At 44.0% G+C, this 15,947-nt stretch overlaps 1 protein-coding gene across 3 annotated transcripts in view; it reads right to left on the reverse strand.

The window, feature by feature from the left end:
- The window catches only part of LOC306664740 (proton-coupled amino acid transporter 1), a 45,117-nt gene extending 44,672 nt beyond the window's left edge, over positions 1-445 (reverse strand). The window contains exon 1 of one of the 3 annotated variants that reach the window (XM_079145788.1): positions 287-445. The gene's annotated coding sequence lies outside the window, so the exon portion shown is untranslated. The remainder of the gene's footprint in view (positions 1-286) is intronic. The other 2 variants (XM_079145787.1, XM_079145789.1) reach the window with 2 other exon arrangements.
- Between the last annotated feature and the right edge of the window lie 15,502 nt (positions 446-15,947).

Genomic DNA, 15,947 nt, shown 5'->3' on the forward strand with positions numbered 1-15,947 from the left:
GTGATCGTTCTCATCTCCGGACTTCAGTTCCCCACCTGTCAAATAGGGCGGCAGACCCCCAGCCCCGCGAGGTCCAGGCAGATAGCGCGAGGGACCGGGATGGCCACTCCGCCTCATGCGGGAGGACTGCCCGCATCGCACCGCCGCTGCGGCCAGGAGCCGAGGAGCCGCGGACGCACAGCCCAGGCGGGTCCAGCCCCTAACCTAGAGCATCTGCTGAGCCGGAGATGGCCCTGCGGAAGGCCGTGACAGCGGCCAGCAAGAGCAGGGCAGGGCAGGAACTCACCGCTTGGAATCCGGCTTCGGCCCCAGCTCCGGCTCGGGCTCCGGCTCCGGCTCCGGCTTCGGCGCAGCCCACCCCTCCCTGCCTCAGCGTGGAGCCCTAGCCATCCTTTTCGGCTGCCCGGGCAGCTGCTTCCGGGCCCTGTCACGTGATGTAGGTGCCAAAGCCTGAGGCTCAGGTCACGTGCTGCCGGGCTCGCCGGCTGCCCCCCTGTGCCCGAGCGCTCTGCTCAGCAGCACCACCTGGCGACCCGTTGCTGCAACTGCAGGGACGACCGCGTTCCTTGAGACCGAGGGGTGGGACTAGCAGTGGACCTAAGAGGGACATTGATCTTAGAGCACCGCAGAGCGGAGACCGTCCGCTTGGTTGTGAACTTGTGCAATAGCCCAATTTTCGACTTGCTATCTTGTCTATAACACATCTCAATGAGCGTGTATTGCTTTTATAATAAGGAATATATGTCTTTTAAAAAACCGTCTGGTCATATTACAACAAGCATACCCAAACCTTCATCTGTGGTTACTACTGAAATGAGACTGTGGGTAGGGCAACACTATCTTTCAATATGTTGAAAATGTTTAATTTAAAAATGGATGGACCCGTGGCATACGTCTGTAATCCCAGGGACTTGGGAGGGTGAGACAGGAGGATCGGGAGTTCAAAACCTGCCTCAGCAACTTACCAAGACATTAAGCAACTCAGTGAGACCCTGTCTCTAAATAAAATACAAAAAGGTCTGGAAATGTGGTTCAATGGCTAATTATCCCTGACTTCAATCCCCAGTACCAAAAATAAATAAATAAAAATAAAAAATGGATGGCAACATTTCAGTATGCTTGAGACATATGGATTATCTAGTCTTCTTTCCTCTTTGCGGATTTTTCCTTTAAAAATTATGTCGCAATGGACTGTGGTTGTGGCTCAGAGGGAGAGCACTTGCCTAGTATGTGTGAGACTCTGGGTTCCATCCTCAGCACCACATAAACATACATACATAAATAAATAAATAAAATAAAGGTATTGTGTCCATCTACAACTAAAATATTTTTTATTATGTCACAAATAGTCTTAAATTCACAAGACACAAACTCATTATTTTATTACAAGTGATCAATTTATCAAGGGATCATTACAATTATATATATATTACACATATATGTAATACATACATATATTACAATAATGTATACATATATATGTATATATATATGTAAGTGTGTATATATGTATATGTGCATATATATTTATATATAAAACATACCTAACGGCAGCACCTAAATACATACAGCAATTTTTTATAGGCACAAAGGGAGAATTTGTCTGCAATATAATTATGATAGAGGACTTCAACACCCATCTTTTATCAATGATAGAACCAAAAAGAAAATTAATAAGAAAATACTGGACTTGTGCTTCAGACCAAATGAAGAGAACAGTGATACAGCTTTTTGTATAAAAGGGAGAGGATATATTTTATTGTTTGTATAGACATAAAGAAACTCTGGAAAAACACACAAAAGAAAACGTAAAATCAATTATCTGGCGTCATCAATTCTACTTCCCACCTGTCTCTCCTTCATTTTCAATAACAAGATGTCAAACTGGAGACTTTAACAGGTACTCCTGGAGGCCTGGATATATGCTGACATCCTCATGTTAAAAATAATCTCCTGTTTATAGCTACACTATTGGAAGCTGCCTTGTGGTACACCTGCTGTTGTAAGCAGTCATCTCAAAGTGTGGGCTCCAGGCCAACAATATCAGCATCACCTGGGCATTTTAGAAATATAGATTCCAGAGCCTCTTGCCCCACCTACCGCATCAGAACCCCCAGAAGTGCAGTCCGCCAATTTGTGCATTGCTTAGCCCTCCCAGTGATTCTGATTGCTCTGGATTCTGATAACCCCTGCCCTAGGGTTAGCTTCTGTGGGCCCTGCTTCAGCCATAGCCCCACAGGCTATGTGTTAGTCCAGCACCTGTGGCTGCATGGTAGAGTAACTGAAAGGCCTTTCTCCATCACTTCCTCCTGGCTAGGTGGCCTGGACAAGCCTTTTGATCTCTTTTCAGTTTCCTCCTCTGGAAAATGAAGTTGAGAACCCTCCCTGATCCTGCTTCCCTCCCTGGTTTGTTTGCAAATCAGATGCAATCTGGCACCTAAATGTTAAATGCATACCACCAGGAATATGCTAGAGAGATTGGCAGATAATTAATCTATCTGTATCTAATTGTGAGGGATGTAGCCCCTCTACTTACCACCCCACCCATCCATCCTCAAGGGTAATGGGTCCTCAGATGTCATATGAGCCCTGCCCAGTGTCCCTTATTCCTCTCCACCTCTACTTTAGAGATCCCTTGGGTCCTTGCCCCATCTTCCAGCACATTCTGTGACTGATGGCACCCCTGTTCCATTCCACTCTGCTGGGAACACTGCCCTCTAAATTAGCTTCCAGTTCTGAAGTTCTAAGGTTTTGTATCTTACAAGGTTCTAGGATCCACACCAAGGCTTCATGTTTATTAACTGATCGAATCGTCATGCCAGCCCTCGGAGGTATACAGCAGATATGGTTGGTGGTCCCTCCTGCATTCTCTTTACCAGTACAGAGTCCTCACAGGCTGGCGGCCACCAATGAATGTTGCCTGCTGTATTGTAAACCATGCTACTCTGCTAGTGCCATAAAGCAGTCAGTATCTGGACAGCAATGCTGTTGTTCATACGCAAGGAATTTCTGTGGGTGGTTTGGATAATTATTTGCTATAGTGTAAGCATTCATCATTGTTATAATTTAAAATAGTTAATAAGCTATAGAGACATAATTCAAGAATTCACTAAGTTGGCCAAAGACTGAAAAGTGAATTTGGAAGAATCTTAATTTTGGGAATAAGAAAAGACTAAATTGCTATACTATGAAGAATACCAGACACCCACTAGGACACTATATGCTCGTGACTCAGGAGAGAGTATCCTATAAAGCAAATGAGCAAAGAAGCTGAAGGACTGAAAAGCAGCTCTGGAAGCAAGAAAGCCACCAATGGGACAAATATTCAAAGAGCTGGAGCCAGATCAGCGTGACTGTGAGGTGCCTCCACCTCCAAGACATTGTTCTGACACTTATTATGATTTTTTTTATGATCGGAAATGAGGTAAGATGATAAAATATTCTACCAATAGTATTTTTGTGGCAAACAAGATATAAAGAAAAAAAATGTTACAAAGGTCACAGACATATGTACTCTTGAGATCCCAGGAAAAAAATTTACAAGCTATTGAAGATTCCATCCATCCGGTGATTACATAGGGCCCCTCTGCCACATTGCCAATGATCTGACACCTGGGAGAGAGTGGCAAATTCCACAGCTACACAGACCTGGAGGGTATATGTAAAGATGTCGCCAAAGAGGACACTCGTTTGACAACCCACAGGGAGGGTCACAAGGACAAGACAGTGAGGTTCACACTTCTCCTTGGAATGGTGTACTGCTCATCCAGGATAGGAGGGAGGCAGGAAGGTCAGAGAGCAGAGAAGATGACATCCTGTGGCTTTGAAGATGGAGGAAGGAGCCATGAGTCAAAAGAAAGCAGGAGGCCTCTGGAGGCTGGGGAAGCAAGGAAACTGATTCTTCCCTGGGAGGCTCCAGAAACAGGGCAGCCTGGCCAACACCTTGATTTAGGACTCTAACCTCCAGAATTGAAAGGAAATAAATTTATGTTGTTTTACTCCACTATGTTTGTGGTCATTTGTTACAGCAGAAATAGGAAACTAACACAACAAATACTACTTATAATCTATAAGAAATTTGGCCCTATGTATATGATTTATATAATTTTTAAAGTTGCAAAAGCAATCCATAAAGCAATGAAATAATTATATCGAAAGGTGGAGTAGGGGTACATTTTCATCTTGCATAACGTTGATCAACTGAAAGTGTAATTTTAAGTACATCATCTAGAGAGATGAAGAACTGAAGAGCTAAAATGGAACAGCGATTTTAAAAACAGAAGAATAGCCACAGAAAGGAATTTTGGCTGGAGAAGTCACCTCATCAGACTATTGCTTCTTATTATAAAGCCTTTGGTTAAAACCATTCCTACGGTAACCACGGGCAAGCATGTTTACATACAAACATGAATTTTAAAGTAAGATGGTGTGTTGGGAGACACTCTAAGAGCTTACGGGCTCAGGTTCTCTCAAGTTCTACACCCCCACTAATCCTCAAGCATGATCCCAGCTTCTGCCCTCCCACAACCCTCCACTCACCTCTTACTCAGCCAGCAGCTTCCTTACTCTCAGTCTTGGCACAAGCCAGGGCCAACTGCTAGGTCCTCCTGAAAGAAGGCAGAAGAAGGCACCACTGGAGGAAGAGTGTGCTCAGGATTGGGTCCAGGCAGTTTAAGAGATCTGGGGCCAAGCCCAAAGCCCAGGTGTGGCGTGGGTAGGTCTGGTATTTACCTCACAATGGTAACAAAGGCCTGAGGGGCTCAGGTGAGAGCAGGCCTCCTGCTGCCAGTGCAAAATCACCGACAGGAGCCAAAAGGAAAAGGCTGAGACCAGCTCTGCCTCCGACCAGCAAGCGCCTTCCGTCCCTCAGTCCCTCACTGACCAGGATGAATAGTTCATCCCTCAACCTCCCAGCCCTGTTGGGAGCTACCTTCTTCCTGCTAAAGATGATAGGCTGGGCCCAGGTCAGCCACAGAATCATTCTAAATCATACTGGAGAGCTTCTCATTCGTTTTACACGAGGGAAACAGCCTCAGAGAGACCAAAGCATTTATTCAAGTTCATACTTGGGACTGTGAGAATCTATAGGTTCCTCTATGACCCTTCACTTAAACTTCAGAGTTCCTTGGTCACAATTTGCCATAGGGTTCGGGGAGTCTGTGACCCCTCACTCAGAGATAGGAGTCCTTGGTTTCAGTTTGCCATATGAAGGTGCAGAATGGTGAACATGGTGGTTTGGGCCTCAGCCCTATTCCAACCTCTCTCCAAATCTGCCTCTCGTGTTATAGAGGCTGGAAAGAGTAGAATATGTACTGTACTATCTCATTCATACAAAGTTCATGGACAGGCAAAACTAAGGTGCTAGGGATCTAAGTGGTGCTGTGGGTATTGGGGGTACTGACTGGAAAGAAGCATAAGGGCATGCTCTGGGTGATTCACACAAGTGTGTTCATTTGTCAAAATACATCTAGCTGTACAGGTAAAATCTGCACCTTTAATTGTGGTGTGAACCATAATAAAGATTTTCAAATGCCTATCTTAGAAGGAGGATGTTAAGATTGAGATATTGCCTCATACATAATAGGTGCTCAATAAACAGTAGTAACAAGGGCAATGGTAATAATAATAATGGTAATAATAATTTGTCATATTATTCTGCTTTTGGTAGAATTGCCTGGTATTTTTCTATCCTTTTCATTTTCAATCTTTCTGCCTTCTTATGTTTTAGATGTCTTTTATAAACATTATTTGGTAATATTTTTAAAAAAATATTTTATTTATACATATTACAATTACATACATATTTGCAGTCATATCTACCTTCTTATTTTGTTCTATATATTCTACCTATTCCATTAATTTTTCTCTCCTTTTTTGACCTTCTTTTGGACCAGTTGAGTTTTATTCCCTTATTCTATGCTTTTATCCTCTACTAATTTGGAAGTTAAACACTGTATTTCTATTCTCTCTTAAGTAAGCTTAAATTAATAGAGTAGTGATGAAAAGTTAAGCAATATCTTTCTCTAATTCCAGGAAAGATGAGTACTTTCACTGCATGCTCAATTATATACTATTGGTGTCATATTTTAGGTCTCCTTTCCTTAGGATCCATAATATTTTAATATTAGCATCAACATTGCCCACCTCTTTACCCCTTTTAGGTTCTTCATTTCCTTTTACATCTCAGACCTTCTATCTGAATATGTGCCTCAAAACTTCCTTTAATAAGGCTCTTTTCAACTGTATTTTAAAATGTCTTTATTTTGAACTTTCTTAAAAGATATTTTATCTTTCCTTAAGCACACTGAGGTTATCATTTCCAATCATTATCTCTTGGTTTCCATGGTTGCTATTAAGAAAGCTGCTGACTGCCTAAATGTGACTTTTTTTTTTTTCCTGTTGCAAATTTCTTTGTACTACAAGCCTTTTTTTTTTTTTTTTTTTTTTTTTTTTGTACTGGGGATTGAACCCAGGGGTACTTAACCACTGAGCCACATCCCCAACCATTTTTTAATATTTTATTTAGAGACAGGGTCTTGCTAAGTTGCTTAGGGCCTCACTAAATTGCTGAGACTGGCTTTGCCTCCACCTCCCAAGCTGCTGGAATTATAAGGCATCTGGTCCTAATCGTTCTTTATAGTATCTTGCACCTTTTAGATATTTTCAAGCTCATTTTTATGATTGCTAAACATATTTAAAATAAAAATACTTTGTAGTCTGTATCAAGCATTCCTATTTTTCAAATTTCTTTTGTGTTCTATTCACCTTATTTTCGTCTTATTTATTTTTTGTGGTGCCAGGGAATCAAACCCAGGGCTTCATGCATGCTAGGCAAGCACTCTATCACTGAGCCACACCCCTAACCTCTTGTTCTATTTAAATTTTCTCTTGCTTTGCTGTTCCTTGGAACTTGTGAGAATTCTTTGAGGTCTGAGATGAAATATGGGTTCTTCTGGAAATACTATGTATTTGCCTATCCCAGAAGTTGGTGACTACACTCCGAGAATGTGAATTAAATTCTGCACTTCTCAGGTGTTTGGTACTACCCAGGCGGATGAATTTGGGCTGCAAAGCTGAGTGAGGGTTGGATCCTCAGTCCACATTGTGGACACAATTTTACTCCATCCTCTGAGCAGTAGGTTCAAGGTGGCACTTTTCTTCAAAGGCCCCGGATGGAGGCTGGGGCAGGCATGAAGGGTCAGGAGAGGAGAGATCTTGGTTTATTTCTAATTCACTGTGTGAAGAGCTTCCAACCCATCTGGGCAGGTGGGGAGCTATCTTTTTGGAATCACCTGGTGTCTCACCATACTTGTGCCCTAGAAGGTCAGTGTCACAGGATTCCACCAAAGGTCCTCGGGAGAAAAGCTGCAGGAGAATTCTGCTTATGGCTCCAGCCTCCTGTCTTCTCTGGTCTGAATGAAGCCTTCATCTAGGAATTCCTTTCTCTCTTGATCTCCCCTTGATGATGTTAAGAATTTTTTAAAGCATGCTGTTCTCAGAAGCGAAGACAATGTTCCCTTACCGGACCGTACTGCCTTGATAGTAGTAACTGTAATTAGGATTTTTCTTTTGAAAAATATAGACTGGAATCTCAGAACCACAACGCTTCCTTGTCAAGCTCCTTCATTTTCTGTTGCTGTGTAACAAACTGCCAGAGACATAGTGGCTTAAAACCACCAAGGGTGTCACAAGGCTGCAATCACGCTGCGCATGCTCATCTGCAGGCTTGACTGGGGAGGAATCCTCTTCCGAGCTCCCACGGGTGGTTTGCAGAATTCACTTCCTTGCTGGCTTCCCAGCTTCTACTCCTTGAAATGCATCTTATATTCCTAGTAACGTGCATCCCTCTATCTTCAAGCCAGCAATGACACATCACATTCCTCTCAGTCTTCTGATCTCTCTGATGTCCCTTCAGGTCCAGCCAAAGAAAACTCTGTTTTTGAACAGTTCACCTAATTGTGGCAAGCCCACCTGGATAATCTCCATATTGTAATGTCTACTGACTTGGGAAATTACTTAGAATCTGCATGGCCCTCTTCAAGCAGCACCTGGATTCGTGTTTGAGCAAATAACCAGGAGACAAGAATCCTGCTGGGGACAGGAAGCTATCTTTAGAATTCTGCCTACCTCCTTGAGATTATGTTCCCTTTCTCCAGTTTCACATTCCCATTCAGAGCCTAAGTTCCCGTGACTTTGTAAGAAGTTAGAATTGTGCAGTTTAAACAAAATTTAATTCAGTCAAACATTAAAACAGGTGATTTCATATTTCTTATTTTTAAATACAGAGAATTTGGCAAAACTAAGCCCATAGGACCTGCTCACAATTCTGTTCCAAGTTCAAAGGGTTATTATATCTGGTGAATGGAATAATTTGAGGATAGAGCTCTAATCGCCTCTTAAAGTTCCTGCATCCTAATACCTCCTAATGCCTCATGAGAATTGCAGCTTGAGTCTTGGAGGGGACAAAACATTCAAATCATATACTCCCCCACAGCAATCCTGCTAGAGCTAAGAAGCTGGTCCCGTTTCTCACAATTGCCCCTGTTCCATATTATACCCTCATTTCAGAGACAGAAAAGAATTATTTCCTATTCATCATTGGGCTTGCAATGTTGTTTTCTTTATGATGAAAAGGAAGGTAAAATATTTCAGTTGCCTACAGCTCTAGGAAATAGGCAAACAAAATCTCAGAGCAAGATGATTGTATCTTTCAATAAAGTTTTAAATTTACTCATAATTCTGAATATATATTGAAACATGTGCTTCAGGTCCTGGGAATAGAGCAGTGAACACGTAAAAACAAGAGGAGCAAGTTTTTTTATGGAAGTGAAAATTATTTCTACCTATTTAATAGGTACATAAATTGTGTCTGAGTTTTGAAAAAAATACAACTTAAGAAGGCACTTATGCAACAGACATAAAAACAAATGACCATATAAAAAAGATGAGTGGCTGTATTAGTTGTCCATTATTGAGTAATAAGTTACCACAAATGGATTAACACAACACTCTTTTTACTATCTCACAGTACTGGAGCCTGGCATGGTTTACGCTAGTTCTCTGCTCAGGGTCTTTCAAGGCTGAAATCAGGGTGCTGACTGAGCTGTTATCATCTGGAGGACTGATAAAGAGTCCCCCAGGCTTGCTCCAACTGTTGACTGAATTCATTTCCTTGCCATAGTAGAACTGAGGATTTGTTGCTGTCAGCCTGTGGCTACCCTCAGCTTGTTGCCATGTGGGTTTTACAACATGACCACTTATTTCTTCAAATCCAAAAGAGTCTGCTACCAAGATGAAATTTTATGTAACGTGTAATCACAAAAGTGGAATCATATCACCTTTGCCATTTTATACTGGTTAGAAGCAAATTAGAGGTCCCACCCACACTCCAGGGGGGCATACACATGAGATTGTGAATACTGCCAGGCGTAGTGGCACACACCTGTAACCCCAGCAGCTCGGGAGGCAGGAGGATTGCTAGTTCAAAGCCAACTCAGCAACTTAGCAAGGCCCTAAGCAACTCAGTGAGACCCTGTCTCAAAATAAAACATGAAAAAGGGCTGGGGATGTCGCTCAGTGGTTAAGAGCCCCTGGGTTCAATCCCTGGCACACACACACAGATGAAGAAGAAGGAGAAGGAGGAGGAAAGAGAGGGGAGGGGAGTGGGGGGAGAATGAATGTGGATACCACGTTTGTCCACTATGTTGGCAACAACATAGTATAAGAAGGTCTGAAATTTCTACTCTTGCTAGGACAAGTAGTTAAGAAAGAAAGAAAGAAAGAAAGAAAGAAAGAAAGAAAGAAAGAAAGAAAGAAAGAAAGAAAGAAAGAAAGAAAGAAAGAAAAGAAAAGAAAAGAAAAGAAAAGAAAAGAAAGAAAAAGGACTAGGGTTAGCCATTGGATTTGGCATCAGGAGCTCTTGCTGGTCTTGGCAAGAGCAGTTTCAATAAGACAAAATCTACTGGAGTGAATTCAAGAGATGTGAATGGAAAGTGAGAAATTGGATAGAGTGAATGAAGGCACCTTTTTAAAAGAGTTTTTCTATACAAGAGAGCAGAGAGATGAGAGATTAAATATACTGGTACATTCATATGTTCATGGAAATGATACAGCAGAAAGGGACATTTTGATGATGCAAGAGAGAGGAAGGAACAATTATAGGAGCAAAATTCTTGAGCAGGTGAATGAAAGAGGATGAAGTTCAAGGCACAAGATAAAGGGACCTAAGGACAAGGACAGCTCAGCTACTGTAACAGGAGGAAAAAGCCACATTCATGCATTCAGGCACAGGTCTGTAAATAGATCCAGTGGCTGTAGTATGAGAACGTTCTCTTCTTATTGATTCTATTTTCTCAATGAGTTAAGAACAAGGTCATCAACTGAGAAAAAGAAGGGGCAAGTTATGGAGTTTTGAATCAAGAGATGAGACAGAAAAGAGTCCTCCTGAACGCTGGAAGAGTGATATAAATGACAGAAGTAGTAGATTTTGCCCAACAGTGCTAAGACCCACCTGAGATTTGTGTTCATAAATTTAAAATGCAACCAGCTGACAAACTGTATTATCTGTAGCCAGACTGTGTGGGTGCAGGCACGAGGTAGATGGAAAGGTGGTGGAAATTTCTTAGGTAGATTTTCAAGGCAAGGGATGAGAATATGTGACGGGCTGATTGCAATGATTGACAGATCACTGGGTAAAGAGAGGAGAGAGAATGAAAGGACAAATAGGCAGCCGAGCAGTCTCAATAGACTGAAGGTCCTGATCAGATTATACACTTGTGGAGGGGTAGACTAGTGGATTTGAACTAGAACAATAGAGTTGGTGAGCCTCTGAGAGAAAGAGATGCTTGAAGTATAAATTTGGAAGGTGGTGTTTGAAAGCACCCAGAAAACCACAAGAGAGAGAGAGAGAGAGAGAGAGAGAGAGAGAGAGAGAGAGAGAGAGAGAGAGAGAGGGAGGAGAGAGAGGGGAGAGAGGGGAGAGGAGAGGAGAGAGGAGAGGGGACAGAAGAGGGGAGAAGAGAGGGGGAGGGGGAGGAGGAGAAGTATGGAGGAGAGAGGAGGGGGAGGAGGGAGAGGGGGAGGAGAAGGAAGGAGGGAGGGGGAGAGAGGGGGAGGAAGGGGGAGAGAGGGGGAGGGAGGGGGGGGGGGGGGGAGAGGGCGGGAGAGAGGGGGGGGGAGAGAGGGAAGGAGGATGAGGACCACTAATAGCAGGGGAACTACCCTTAACTAATGGAAGCCCACGGGCTATTTGGACCAATGACTAACGAGGAAGTAAATAATGTAGATTAAAAAATAGTGTGTGGGGAGGGGGCAGAATCAGGGGAGAAATGGCTACAGCCTTGTTCCTTTCAGTGTTGTTTTTGGTAACAGGGACTGGGGTCTCATGGTGGGAGTGGGTGTCTCAGCTGGGGTGGGGGGAGAGCAACCTAACTGGGAGCAAAGGTGGTCAGGACATAAAAGGCTGGAGTATAGATGACTCATTTGTGGTTGTTGAAGTCATCGAGAATGGCCATAGCAAAACAGAAAGAGAGGGAGAGAGAGCGAAGTGTTCGAATATCAGTGGAAGAGGGGGCCTGGCCCTGAGGCCCACACATCTGCAGCAAGGAGAGGGGACAGGCCGTCTGCTGGAACGTGTTTTGAAGGAGGCAGCATTTTTAGAGAGGGAGGAAAAGCGAATGATTTGAAAGCAATGGCTAGAACAAGGGTCCTGGCCCTGTGGAACGAGGGGATGAGAGCGTGAACAGTCCTCCATTCAAAGCTTGCAGGGGTAGAGGGACTTCAGGGGGAGCCACCCTTTGATGGGAGCAAGAAGGGGGACCACATTGCAATGCAAGGGATATTTTCTCTTCTCCAAGAAAACCTTTGACTGCAACTGCTTTCCTGCATATGGAACCTCTGCATTTTCCTTCAGAGTACTTACCACAGTTGAATTCTTTTATTTTTATTTTTATTTTTTACTAATTTATGGGAGACTGTGCTTCATATTCATGATTTCCAGCTGAGCTCATTGAGGGCAGGGACTGTACCACTTGGAACCACTGGGCTTCCAGCCCCCAACCGAGTACCTAGCACATGGGTATCCAATTGGTAGAAGGGGGGAAAAAAATAAACTGTTAGAGGAACTGTAAGTAGTCTCTGTGTGGGCGGAGGAGAAGCCCGATTATCCAGTCATTCGTGCTTCTAGTCCTTCACTTTTCTTAAGGCCCAGGGTCTGTGTCACTTCAGGCAAGACCTGTATTTAAGTTCCTGAACTTACCAAGGCTCAGAGCTGAGTTTTGCAGCTTCTGTAGGTCAAAAACCTTCTTGCTCTCTCTGCCAAAGCCAAGGCAGCACCAGGCCCCTCACCCACCCAGCGCTTGGAGCTGAAAAACAGTGTCTACCTGCCTGGGGTGGGGACACCTCCACCAGCTGCCAATCCCTGGATGGCGAAGCCTAAAGAGTTCCCTCCCAGCCTCCAGAGAGGGCCCAGCAACTCCTCCACACCAGGCCCTGCTTCCAGGAGGCCAGTGGGCTTTTATAGTGTCCCTCCCTCCTCAACAGGAGCTTCTGGGCCTGAGAACTTGAACCTGAAACTTTTTTGGTTATTTTTTTTTTCCCTCTTCTTCTTCTTTCCAGTAACCCAAAGAGCTAAATTTGACTTTTTCCCATTCCTGGTAAGCAAAGAGAGACATAGAGAAGTTGTATTAGTGGCAAAGATAATGTTCCTTGAAGACCATGCTTTGAATCCTTAGCATGAATCCCCTTTACAGTTCCACTCATTCATAACACGTCATTGAACACCTGGGAACTGTGGTACTTTGGCAAAGAAAGCGACATTCCATTTGTGTCCCTAAGAATCTCACAGCCTAGAGAGGAAGGTATGTATACACATAACTGAAATTCCAGAATGACATCAGGGTTCTTCTGCCAGGATTCTGAAAAGGAAGTGTTATTTCCCAATGGTGAAAACAGGGACGGTTTCTAGTTAGAAGTGGCAAAGTCCAAGTTAGTCTGTGGAGGAATAGCAGTACCAGGACGACGTCCATCTGCCTCCACTGAAGAAGGTAGCTCACACCTTGGCCAGAATGGTGGTAAGATCCTGAGGCAGCACAGGCATCCCAAGTCAAGAGGGGGACCTGCAGGAGACAGGGCTTTTATACCGACCTCTCTCTGAAGATAATCCAGTCATCTACAAATGGACTGATCCATCATAGAGAAGAGAGTCCTCCTGATCCACTCACCTCTTAAAGGTCCCACCTGGCCCCACTTCTTAAAAACCTCACAATGGGGACTAAATTTCAGCACATATCTTAGTGGGATCATTCAAACCATAGCAAATGTCCATTGCTTAGAATGAAGAGATTAAATGGGGCGAGGGGTATTGAGTAGGCAGCATGAGACCTGGGACTTCTCCTTGAGATCCTGTGTGGGGCAGAATCTAGTTGGTACTTACATTCTAGGGATTTTGTTCTTGTCCTAAAGGGGTCACAACCTTACCCATTTCCTGAGGTGCTTTCTCCTCAAGAGCTTGCAAAAAGCAAAGGAAGGAAATACCCTGAACTGCTTGTCCCTTGAAAGCCCACAAGTTACCGTTAGGACACCTGATCTGCAACCTGGATGCAATCAGACTCACAGTTAGTACTGGTGGCAAGGGAGCGAGGGAAAGCAATGGATCTGGGAGAGCCGCTGCGATGTCCATCTGCTTGGTCAGCCAGGCCTGGAGACACAGCTGCGGGAGCGTGTGGGAGCAACACCTCCAGGATTGCCTCATCTCCCTTGGAAAAGGAATGCTGCTTTTTAGGAATACTGCTCTTTCTTCTATGGAACAATATCACAAGGTCATGAATGCTGGCAGTAGGATGACACCTTGGAGGCCATCTTGTCCCATACACCCTGCCTCCTATCAGTCTAGGTTTAGGGCACAAACAGTATCTTAGGAGAAAAATGCAAGTGGCTGAAATGCTCTGGGTGATGTGATGCTGCTGGTCCAAGCCCTCACTTTGAGTCACCAAGTTCCAAAGCACTTCATACATGCGTGCTGGGTTTCCAAGCCCTCAATGCCGGTGGAATTCCAGAAAGCTGAACAAAATAGCTGCTGCTGTTTCTTTGTACAAAAGCAAAGTAAGGGAAAAAAAGAGTGAAAGAGAATTCTTCACATGGTCCCCACTCCTGAGGACCTTCCTCTCCGAGCAACAAGGAATCCCCCACCTCCTGCTTCTAAGTCAGGGTCATCTCCTAACCACTACCCTGGTTGCGAAAGTTCTCCTTGTGTCCATCAGAATAGAGAGACTTCAGGGGCTCCTAGGATCCACTTGCTATAAATATCGTGGAGGTCACATGTGCCATGGCTGGTGTCTCTTTAGGAGCCCTGCTCCCAGCTGTTAGACCGCACCAGGATTCTCAGATCTGACAGAATCAGAACTAGGACTGGACTGAAGGTCCTGTGGCTCAGCGTTTCCATGCCCTTGGGTGGTGCCTGTAATGAATTTAGGGGCAGGTGGATAGAGTTTATTTTCTTAATTCGAAACTTGTTTCAATATGCTCTCTTGCATCCATGGCAACTTAGAATTGCATTATAATTGATATTTCTTGTTCTCATCAACTTAATTTTAAAACACTGACACAATGAGGAAAATAGCGCAGGTGGAACACAGATGCGCTAAGTGACGAAAGCCGCAGACATCCTGCCTGAGTTCATCCTCCCAGCTGTACGGAAGGAGGACCTGAAACCACAGCAAACCTGAGTCTCAATTTCCTTATCCTGGAAGTAGTGGGAATTAGATGAAATGGTGCATTTAAAGCACGTAGCACAGTGCTCAGCACCATCGCAAGGCCTGAGACACAGGAGGTGCTTGTCTGTATTGGATGAGGAAACTATCGCTGTGGTCACTGTCAGTCCCTGTGGGCTGCAGGCTCTCCATGTGTAAGATGAAGACATCCGATCAGAGGGTTTCCGAGGAACCCCCCCTCTGCTTTCCCGAGCATTGCTGGCCATGCAGCAGCCTCCTCCTCTCAGCTCCGAGAGTAGCAGAGGGCAGAAGGTCGCCTTCCACCTCACTCCAACTTCCCATCATGTTTTACACAGGGAGACACTAAGGTCCAGATGCTTGCCTGGTGATATCAGCCTAGAGTTCAGCCCGACTCGCTTTCAGTTCTTCTCTGAGGGTTTCCGGCCACCTCTCTCCTCTTTAAAAGAAAAAAAAAAAAAAAAAAAATCAAAGTCTGTCCACCAATGTGAGGGCAACAGAAAGCTGAACCCTGCGGCTGTTTCTGTTTGCTTTCTATCTGTTTTCTAAAGTCTGGTTTCATGGCAACCATGACCATGTTCCTCAGACCCCAATAGACTGCTCAGGGTGGCAAATTAGACCTATCTTCTGTTCTCCAGGACACCCATCTTTGCCCTCAAAGGTACTAAAATGGTAAGGTTTGAGATGTAATGAGTGCATCCCACCCATGCAGAGTGAGGAAGCTGCTTAGGGCCCTGGAACCCAACAGGCACAGCTTGGATGGCTATTTTTTCCATCCTTTCAAGCTGTATGATCTTGGACAAGCTATCTAAAAATCCCTCTGAGCCTCAGTTTTCTCATCTGTAAAATGGAGATTCTAATACCTATAAGGCAAGGATGCTATACAGACCCAATAAGGAAGGTTACATTGTTAGCACAATGCCGAACACAAAGTAAGTTATCATCATCAGTATTTTGCATTGCTAGCCCTTGACTAGTGTATTTAAGAAAATTCTAAGGTACTAGAGAAAAATATCTAACAGAAAACTGTAGAATGTTGAGCAAATCTTTTGGATGGACCTCAGTTTGTCCATCTATAAAATGGGAGAGTCAACAAAAATCTTGCATGACAATTCCTGCTGACATCCTAATCTACTTCAGCACTATGGTTTTCATATTAAAAATCTATTCTAAAAATTGGAATGCTCTTAATCTGCACATTTGAGTTCTAGATTTTAATTC

Source organism: Sciurus vulgaris (genome assembly GCF_902686455.1).
Source record: "Sciurus vulgaris genome assembly, chromosome: 6".
Classification (NCBI taxonomy): domain Eukaryota; kingdom Metazoa; phylum Chordata; class Mammalia; order Rodentia; family Sciuridae; genus Sciurus; species Sciurus vulgaris.